Raw genomic sequence first — 11,180 nt, 5'->3', positions numbered from 1 at the left:
ATCAAATAAGTTTGAAAAATTGTTTTCTAAAAATATGTGTTTCTAAAAGTATGTGTATATAATGATGCTTTACACATCCTCAAGTTAATAAAAGATTCAAACATTTCCATCTCCATTTCTTCACCTGTTATCTGTGGGGCAATCAAAACTATATTACTTTTTCTTTCTTTCTTGTTCTTTCTTTTCTTTTTTCTTTATGATTTTTTAAGAAGAAATAGAACTTTATATAAATATAAAACATATATCATAGTGCCTAGAACAACTATTTAAATGACTAAATAAATTTTATTATTATTGTTTATTATAATAATAATTATTATTATAACTTCTCCCCTTGAACTTCGGTGCTATTGTTCATAATTTAACTGTAACTCTAAAAATGCCCATTTGTCTTTATGGTATTCCCTTTCTGCAAGACCTGTATCCACATTAAGTCAATTTCTCTGCACTTGTGGTTAAACAGTGCTGCCATTTATTCCTTCTTTTCTCAACAAGACATTATTAATTATTATAGCTAAAATTAGTTGGAATAGGTGACTAGATACAGGAAATGGATATAACATACATTTAAAGAGTGACACTTATACTTATCTTAGTTTCTTGCCATACAAAATCCAAGAAATATTGGAGTAAATAGAGCAGACATCAATCAATTTGATTTGTCTACTTGCATGGGTAAGCTGGATGCTATAGTGGGGCAAATAACAGGAAAGTAAAAATGAGAAATATTACAGATTTTGCTACATTATAAGAAAAGAACATCATTATAATATAAATATCTCTTTAGATATTTTCTGAACCACTTCTTTTTCATCCATAGAAATGATTATTCTCCAGTATGTTTTAGGACTTATTAAATAACATTTTCCTTGCTCTCAGAGAATTGTTAAAACTCTAGGGAAATTTTCCTAATAAGAATTTTATTAGAATTTGTTTGATTCCCATGAAAATTATCTTATTGAATTTTGGATATAATAATAATTATTATTATTATTAATGTACATTGTGAATTAATGTTAAAGAATCTTTTAATCAAATTGTGCATGTTGTATTCCTAAGTATTCATATTCTCTACATATTTATTTGTAGATGATCATTTGTTAGGAAAATAAATAAATTTGAGATTATGTAAGCTACACTGTGTTACCTGAAACATGTTATATAATTGTGAAAGCACAAATGTAAAACATATAGAGCAAACTTAGATGGATATTTTATATTCAGTGTGGCATAGCAGCCATATTGAATGAGGCCTCATTCATTCTCTTTAATTACAGTTTAACTGTAAGTTTGGAAGTCATTTATAAGTGGTTTGATTTATATATTCATATGCTCTTATAAAATTTAACTGTAACTCTAAAAATGCCCATTTGTCTTTATGGTATTCCCTTTCTGCAAGACCTGTATCCACATTAAGTCAATTTCTCTGCACTTGTGGTTAAACAGTGCTGCCATTTATTCCTTCTTTTCTCAACAAGACATTATTAATTATTATAGCTAAAATTAGTTGGAATAGGTGACTAGATACAGGAAATGGATATAACATACATTTAAAGAGTGACACTTATACTTATCTTAGTTTCTTGCCATACAAAATCCAAGAAATATTGGAGTAAATAGAGCAGACATCAATCAATTTGATTTGTCTACTTGCATGGGTAAGCTGGATGCTATAGTGGGGCAAATAACAGGAAAGTAAAAATGAGAAATATTACAGATTTTGCTACATTATAAGAAAAGAACATCATTATAATATAAATATCTCTTTAGATATTTTCTGAACCACTTCTTTTTCATCCATAGAAATGATTATTCTCCAGTATGTTTTAGGACTTATTAAATAACATTTTCCTTGCTCTCAGAGAATTGTTAAAACTCTAGGGAAATTTTCCTAATAAGAATTTTATTAGAATTTGTTTGATTCCCATGAAAATTATCTTATTGAATTTTGGATATAATAATAATAATTATTATTATTAATGTACATTGTGAATTAATGTTAAAGAATCTTTTAATCAAATTGTGCATGTTGTATTCCTAAGTATTCATATTCTCTACATATTTATTTGTAGATGATCATTTGTTAGGGAAATAAATAAATTTGAGATTATGTAAGCTACACTGTGTTACCTGAAACATGTTATATAATTGTGAAAGCACAAATGTAAAACATATAGAGCAAACTTAGATGGATATTTTATATTCAGTGTGGCATAGCAGCCATATTGAATGAGGCCTCATTCATTCTCTTTAATTACAGTTTAACTGTAAGTTTGGAAGTCATTTATAAGTGGGTTGATTTATATATTCATATGCTCTTATAATGCATTTTAAAAATTCAAATTCATTTTTCATTGAAGTCACAACACAAAGTTTAAATGTTACCTCATGGACACTAATTTTTTCCTCTATAACTAGTTGTGTGAGTCTACATTTCAATTCTACAGTCTTTCCCTTTCTACTGTATTATATCGTGAAAGATTTAAATCACACATTCACAAAATAATTGCCATTTCAAACTGAACTCAGAGCAGAACAAACCAATCACTGCAGTTGCATCAGTGTAAAGCATTTTACTCCTCTACCAGCCGTAGAAGTGTGCACGTTTCCTTCATCACAATGATTATCGCATTACTGCTGCATTTGTGTTCTCCTCCTGAAGTAGACTGAAAAGCATGTGAGGGGATGAATATCCTTGAAGTTCATATTGGATTTTAATAGTCTAACTCAAAATAATTTAAAATGCTAGAATTACACAGTTAAACTAAGTTTTATTCCTTCTCAAAATCCTTGGCTATATTTTGAAAACTGGTAAAAATCAAAACATGCACACACACACACACACACACACACACATTTCATGGCACTATTTAGTCACAGTTCATAACATCATCTAATAAGATGAAAACATATTTATTATTAAAAGTAATATTAAATAAAAGTATTTTCATCTTAATATTTTATTTCTGGTATATACAAGTGAAAGGCAACAGATAATTTGGAGAAAAATATTTCGTACTTCTTGTTTTTAAACATGAAGGCAACTTCACTCGGCTGTAATTTACTTATGGTTAAATGTACTATTGTTTATTTTTTAATATACTCTACTTTAAATGCATATTTTGACAAATGAATATAATTTGGTAATGGAATCAACATATATAATATTATCATCACCCCAAGAAAAATACAGAATATATTCATTACCCCAATGCCTTTTCGTATTCAATTTCTTGGCTACTCTGGCTGTCAGAACAAATTCTGAATTGCCTATCGTGCTGCATTAGATTTGGGGAATTTATAAATAAATAAATATCATATTATGGTAGGTAATATTGTTCTTGCTTCTTTTGCTGGGCATAATGTTTTTAACTGATCCACAGTGCTGTATTTAGCAGTAGCTCATTATGCTTCATATTAAATATATTACTCTATCATATATATTCATGTTCTTGTAGATAAAAATTTTATTTTTTTCATTTTGGGGCAATCAAATATTACAGGTATATTAAACATATATATTATACCACTTTTGCTTATTATCTAGTCCTTTCATATTACTATTTGCTTGTACTTTGTCATATATTTTTGTTCCATCTTTGTTAATTTTGTTTATCAAGATTAGAAAACACGTCCCCATATGTGTATGTACCTTATTAGAAAACGCACTGTCATGTCTTCCTTCAGTAGCTTCCTGAAGTCCTCAATTCTGATGTCCTGTGCTATAATTTTTACCTTGAATGTCCTGCAAATGACCAGGTGTTGGATGCTTGGCTCTAGGCTGTAGCACTACTGGGAGGTCGCAAAATATTTAGGAGGCAGAGCCGGGAGAAGAAGGTTAGAGTTTAGGGGTGTGCCTGGAAGGGGCTAAAAGGATACTTGCCTCTCCAACTTCACTCTCTTTCTTCCAAGTCTCCCTGTGGTGAGCCTCTTTAAGGCACCATGTACACCCTACTGCAAGGTTCACACTCTGACGTGGTGTCTGGTCGAACTGCGAGCTTCAAAGCAGTGGAGCCAATTGATTTCGGGCCAAAACCTGAAACTGTAAGCCCAAACAAATCTTTCCACCTTTAAAGCTGACTGTCTTGGGTCAGTTTTTAAGGTGACTGAGCAAATTTAAACTCCTAATCCCAGATCTTCTTGGTTTTTGTTATACAGATACCAGATCTAGTCAAACTTCCAAATATCACTTTGGTCTCCAACCTACTTGCCTCTTAACTATTGCAGATTTGATTTGTCTGTGTGATTCTTTCTAGCGTATTGTGTTTGAAATAATTCAACGGTTCTAATTCAGTTATTTCCAAATTTTAGATTGGTTGCGCTGCACTATGTAGAAAGTGAAAGCATTTGTTAACAGGTTAGAAAGCAATGTATAATAATGAATACAAATATGAATGCTAAAGTAGAAGCATCCCAAAGAACTAATGTTATATGAGGTTCAAGAAAGACAATGGAGTCCTTGGAATAAACAAGAGGAAGAAGGAATATAATTAGGACAGATGTAAATTTGTTAAGTACAGTTAGTCTTCACAGGAAAAGGTAACGTTATTCACTTTTTCATATGTATGATCACATTTTGAGATAGTATTTTTTCCAGATACAAATGCTACATTCTACACAGCAATATTTTGCAGCACATGCAAAAAGGCATACCTTGAAAAATGGCATTTGCCTTTTTATATATGTATTCATGCTTATATTGATAATATATCAATTGTGCAGTACTAGATTGTTCTACCTTTTTACATCTCAATATTTTTGCTATATTTTTCTTACTGAGTTTATGCCCTATTTATTGCATATTTTTACTTTTCATTATCTATAATATGATTCACCATATTGTCACAAGATGTTACTTTTTATATTTATATCATTTAAAAAATTACCAAACTACAGAACTTGCTATATATCCAAGCACTAGGAAAACAATGTTAAACAAAATATCATCCATTTTGTCTGAATCTCTTGTAACTAATGGAACAAAACTGACCTCATACAAAATACTGCAATTAGAATAATTTAAGTATTTGCTACACAATTTCAATTATAATTTGTTACATTCCAAGATACCTAGTTTTACAGGTTAAATATTAGCAAAATTCACTTACTGTATATTATTAATTCTGGTGATTATTCACCTCCTTAACTCTTATTAACATTTGTCGTATTATGGTTTATTAGTGTTTATGTTAATGTTAAAAAGAAAGGCAATAGTTGTAATAAGTCCAGACTGTGGGGATAAAGATTTGCATGGTTAGAGATATTTAAAGAAATTAGTGAGATTTATATTGTTACAGTCATCTCTATATTCGTACAAATTTTTCATTAGCCATCCCCTTGTAGGACTGATTTCCAAAAATATTTCTGTCATTTGCTATGTACAATAAACCCATATAATAAACCAATAGCAGTAGGACTGGGGAATGTGTTACATGACATTTGTTATTTGACACGAGAAATACATATTCCTGGAGTAGAATTAGAATTAATGGAAAGTGTATTTGTGGAAAATTCTCCCAATCATCAGATACATAAAACTGTAAGGTAGCAATATAGATTTTGTTGATGCTCGTTAAGCTTTAGATTCATAATATCCTCCATAATTCTCCTCTGTTCAGAGCTGTGGCTTTTGGAAGGTGATTGTGTCATTATGATCCACTGATGTATTCATAGCTGAAAGCGCTAAGGGCTGGGGTTTCTGGAAAGATGTGGATTATTCCATCCTTGTGGGTGTGACCTAGAAGGCTGTATTTTGGTTCCTGTCTCCTCTCTCTTTCTTGGCTGCCGTGGGTTGAGCAGCACTCCTGCTGTACATCCTTTTACCATTCTATATCCGCCTTGCAGCCGGCCAACTATGGATTGAACCCTCTGAAAAATGTAAGCCAAATAAATCTCTGCTTTAAGTTGTGGGTGTCAGATGCTGTATCGCAGTGATAAGAAAATGACTACCCCAATGTCTAAATCAATTTTATTGCTTTTCCTATCTGTAATGTAGTTAATAATGCAGCATAAAGTTTAAATGCCGTCTGGGGCTTAGTGTTGATCTCTGTTATGAATAATTTCAATATTTTTAGCTCACAATAATAAATATTATTAATTTGGATTCAATACTATTAGTTCTAGATAGTATTCTTATATCTGCCATTATGTCCAGTATTTTATGAGTTTAATATGCTATTCTGTAGTGCCATCTTTTTTGTTAAAGGACATATCACATTTCTCACAATAAGAAAATATTATCATTTTTCTAAGTATTGAACCCTAAAACTGCACTGGACTGGCATGAACATGAAACTTTGTAGATTTGTTATTTGCCTTTGAGATGATATGTCATAAGAGTCTCCAGTGAGATAACCACCACCTTTTTCATGGCCAATTAGAGCAGCATAATGTCATCAATGTAATAATCTGTGGGATATTCCACAAAATAGCCAGGTGGTGCACATTTTTTCAGACTATATTACGATATCAGATAGTCCTCAGGCAAACAATAAATAGCTACTCTTTTCTACTCTATGTGAATGGGAAATGTTTCTAATTACCCTTTTATGTGAAATAGAAAATAATGCTTCCATCAAACTATTGGCTGTATACAATGTACCTATGCATAATGTGTGCTTAGTAATCTTCTCTAACAATGATGTTATTATTTGCACAGTGGCTGCGATTATAGCTGCTATTTGAGCTCATCGTAGATCACAATGATTCTCCATGATTCATTTTGTTTCTAGAGGATAGAATGGCAAGATAAACAGTGATACGATTGGGACCACTGCTCTTGCATATTTTATGTAAGTGTTTGATGGCAGCGCTAGTTTCTGCCACCCCCTTTCTGAATGTAGTTTGATTTTCATTGTCTCAAAAGTTTCCCTTTGATATTCTGTAATGTAACAACTTACAAATAAACATCAAAGAAACAATGCGGTGAAACTTGCAAGTGAGGTCACATCCATCCCTATTTTATGCCCACAAAGTGGGAAAATGACTGCAAAGTGAATCCATGAAACAAGTGAGCCATTAATAACAATCTATATATTATGTGATCTATGTAAGCTCTCCTTCTGGTAAGTAGATTATGATGGTGGATCGGGTTTCCTGATATCAGATGAGGGCCAAGAGTCCTCAAAATCTCTGGATATTTACTTTCTTTATGGTATAGAGTCATCCAGTAGTTAGAGGTCCTTACGTAAAGGTGCAAATTTCCAATGATTACCAATAAAATTAATAAAAAATAGTTATAGGTCCCTTTGAGAGAATGACTGAAGAATTCAATACTTTTATTCCTATTCTGTTTATCTTGTGTGCCTAGCCACTATAATAAATGTTATATATTTTAAAAGAATTCAAATTTGGGCAATGAGAAAGTTATGCATGATATTTGGTTGAGTTTACTGACCTCAACCTTCTGCTCCTTCATCCCTTCCTTCAGTTATGAATATTAGAAACATCCTTGTTCTCTACCTTTCCATTTTGCTTTAGAAATTTTCAGTTGTAGAAAGTATCTTATCCTTTATGGCTGAGTAGTACTCCATTGTCTAAAAAAAAAACCTACATCTTCTTTATCCAGTCTCCAACTGATAAGCAATTGGGCTGTTTCCAAGTTTTTCCTTTTACAAACTGTGCTGGCATAAACATAGGTGAGCTTCTAGTATGATTCTTTTAATTCTTTTTGAAAGATAACCAACTGAAGAATAGCTGGGTCAAATGGGACTTCTAATCCTAGTTGTTTGAGGACTGTCCATATTGATCTCCACAGTGGTTGCAGCAGCCTGCCCTCCCACCAACAATGAAGAATGGTTCTTTTTGTCCTACAACTCCACCTGCATTTGTCATTGGTTGATTTCTTGATAGCAGCCACTCTTTCTGGGGTGAGGTGAAATTTCAGTGTTGTTTTCATCTGCATCTCTCAAATGATCAGTGATATTGAACATTTTCTCATATGTTTATTTGCTGCTTTTACTTCTTTGTCTAAGAAATGTCTGTTCATTTCAGATGCCCATTTTTAAAATGGGTTTTTATATGGGGAATCTGATTTTTAAAATTTTTTTGTATATTCTAGATAGTAGACCTTTGTCTGAGGAACAGCTGGTAAAAAATGTTTCCCACAATGTGGATTGTCTCTTGGCTCCGCTTGTGATTTCTCTGGCTGTTCAGAAGCTTTTTTAAAAGACGAGATCCCAATGGCTGATTCTTTGTGCTAGTTCCCATGCTACTCAGAATTTCTTCATAAAGTCTTTTCTTATGCTAATGTTTTTGAGAGTTCTACTTAACTTATCTGTTTTACATCAGGATATAATGAGAGTGGTGTAGTGACTGGTTCTCATATATATTATATTATATTATATTAATACTTAATTCTAATCTCTTCTTCTCTAAGGTACCACTCATAAAATGCAATCCCAAGATACTCTCATGGCTTCTCTCATTAAGTGCAGTCCATTCTTATGGCTCTTTTAGTGTGCATTTTTTTCATTCCTTATCAGGGTATCTGTGCTTCCTATAACAAGATATCTGAGCAGTATATTTATATGGTCACATAAGCTAGTTGATACTTAAATTAAAATTGAGCATTATTTATCTTTGAGGAGTATCCCCAAGTCATGAAAATTTCATTCCATAACACCCTTGCCAAGTTCTGGGCAGAGATATATAATAGCAATCTTGTGAAGTATTCTGTTTTTTGGTACTGGGGATCCAACTCAGGTCCTTGTGCTTGCAAGGCAGGTGGAAGAAACACTGAGCTAAATTCCTGGTCCTATATTACCAATCTTGAACATTCCCTTTATTTTCTTAATCTTTCCTGGCCATAGGAAAAGCTAGCCTTGGGTCTTGAAAATGAGTTAGATTCAAATAAATTCAGAGAACAGAAAGGACTTCCCAAGTTAGCAGACAGGTATAGAAAACATGAAATCATGAAATTAGGTGACCGGTTAGCTAGAGAAGAAGATAGGGTATAAAGAAACAAGAAAATTGAAGAGACAGATTTAGAGCCAGATTTCAGATGAAGAAAAGCATCAGATAATGGAAAAATGAAATTGTGTGCTTTAAGTGTCATTCTGGTAAGACGTGTGTGATATCTCTGTAAAAGATAATATTTTGAAATGCAGAAGCTGGTCCTCTGCAGATAATTCATGAAAAATTTCCAGTCACTCATTGTTACTGACTGATTTAAATCTGTGTTTCTAAAAAAGTTCCTAATATCCTATCTAGTATACAATATTATATTTAAACATGTGTCTCCTAAAAAATTACAATTTTAGCTTGACAGGAAAATTGTATATATTTGACATGTTTAAATTTGTTTGGAAATATATAAATATAAATATATATGTATATACTAGACATATACATTGTCTCACATAATTATTACATTTTTAGTCAATTTTAGCAATTTTCAAGAATATATTCTCTTGTTAAATATAATTTTGATGTTGGACAACAGATCTCTGCAGCTTATTTTTCCTATCTAACTAAGACCATGTATTTTTTTATACATTTCTCCCAACCCATCACCTCCCCATTACTAGCTTTTGTTGATCATGATTTCATCCTCTACTTTTATGAAATCAACATTTTTAGATTTCTTATATCAAGAGCTAGCTCAGAAATTTCTCACACATGTCAGAATTGGAAACAGTGAAACTAGTACTATATAAATAAAGTTAATACCTATTTCTCCAGAAATGCAAAAGGAAAACAAAGAAAAATTCATCTATTTGCCTATATAATTATTGATTATTTTTATTGGTTGGCCTATATATAATTATTGATTTCAAATTATTCATGTGCTCAGAAAATTTCTTAACATTAATAATTGCCTATTGGGGTCTAATAGGGGCCAGAGGAATTCCATAATATCTAAATTCCCTCAAATATCCTTAATTTAAATTAATCATAGAATAAAACAATCATGGTTTTGTAATGTCAAAATGATTTCCAGATGTGATTTAAATTTAGGAGTATTACTTTTTGACAGTATAATGTGTTGTCTGAAATTCCTAGACCACTTGAAAACAAGGGTTTTGACACTAAACAGTGGTGTATCTTAAAATATAATTTCCAAATTAACATTTTTCTTACAAAATAGTACTTCTATTTTCATTTTCAAAACTGCTTTTTCTCCATATGAATGAACTTGGTAACCACTGACATACTGCAGACTCTATTGCATATCCTTATAGTTCTTGTTTTTTAAGTTACTTTGAATTAATTTTGAATGTTTTTTCCATATAAAATAAATCAATTAGTTTTCCAACTTATAGGAGATTTTCTTGTATTTAAGTGTGTTTCCATATGGGTTGCTTCACTGACATATAAATGAGAGACAAGGAACCTCAATAGATAGAATCTCTCAACTATGTAGATTAAAACAAAAAATAGGTGCTTTGCTTAAAATCTAGTTTCATTAAAAATATGAGATTTATGCTTAATAGTTCTACAAATTATATCAAATGACTTCTCTCTATATATTCCCAAATTTTTGAAACTATGAGAGCTAGCCTAGTAAACATGACCTTCGCTTACTTTGCAAATGCATAGCAGAATGTGTGGTCTACAAGGTAACATTTGATTACAAAAATCTTTCACAGGGGCTGGGAATTTAGCTCAGTGACGCTACCACCTGCCTCACAAGTGCAAGGTCCAGAGTTTGATGCCCAGTACCAAAAGAAAAAAACAAAAAGATTTTTCCCAAGTTTGGTGAGTATATGAACTTTCATAAGCAAATCACTTTAGATATTCTAGAGAATGGTACTTTAAAATAAAAAAATATATAAATTTGTGCTGCTATGGTTTGCGTGTAAATTTGAGTGCCCCGTACTGGTCCATATGTGAAGGCTTGGCCCCCAGGGTGGCAGTGAGGTGAGGTGTTGTGTCTTTAAGAGGTGGAGTCTACTGGGAGATGCTTAAGGAACTGGGCGTGGAGAAACACTCTCAATGGAAATGATGTTTCCTAATCTCTCTCTACCTCTGCCTCCTTGGGGCTTGTTGTGTGATGGTCCACTGAATTAATTATCTGGGATGTCTAAATGTTTGATGAGAATACAGCAGGGAATGAAAGAATAACATACAAAGGACAAGGAATAGAGAATAATGAATGATAGTTTATTACTTGTGAAGCTGAGAGCTGATCTTAGCTCTACGTTGGCTAAGACCTGATCTTCACTCTCCCTTGGATAAAA

General features: G+C 32.1%; 1 long non-coding RNA gene across 1 annotated transcript; it reads left to right on the top strand.

Annotated features, from left to right (window-relative positions):
• The first annotated feature begins 5,704 nt into the window (after positions 1 to 5,704).
• On the top strand, positions 5,705 to 10,625 carry LOC117285997. Its single transcript, XR_004517107.1, has 3 exons — positions 5,705 to 5,877; positions 6,659 to 6,791; positions 10,590 to 10,625. It is a non-coding gene; the product is annotated as an uncharacterized LOC117285997 (long non-coding RNA).
• The last annotated feature ends 555 nt before the right edge of the window (positions 10,626 to 11,180 follow it).

This window comes from Fukomys damarensis, unplaced genomic scaffold (assembly GCF_012274545.1).
Source record: "Fukomys damarensis isolate Sample0158 unplaced genomic scaffold, DMR_v1.0_HiC HiC_scaffold_14, whole genome shotgun sequence".
NCBI lineage: Eukaryota > Metazoa > Chordata > Mammalia > Rodentia > Bathyergidae > Fukomys > Fukomys damarensis.
This window is presented reverse-complemented; position numbering and strand designations above follow the sequence as displayed.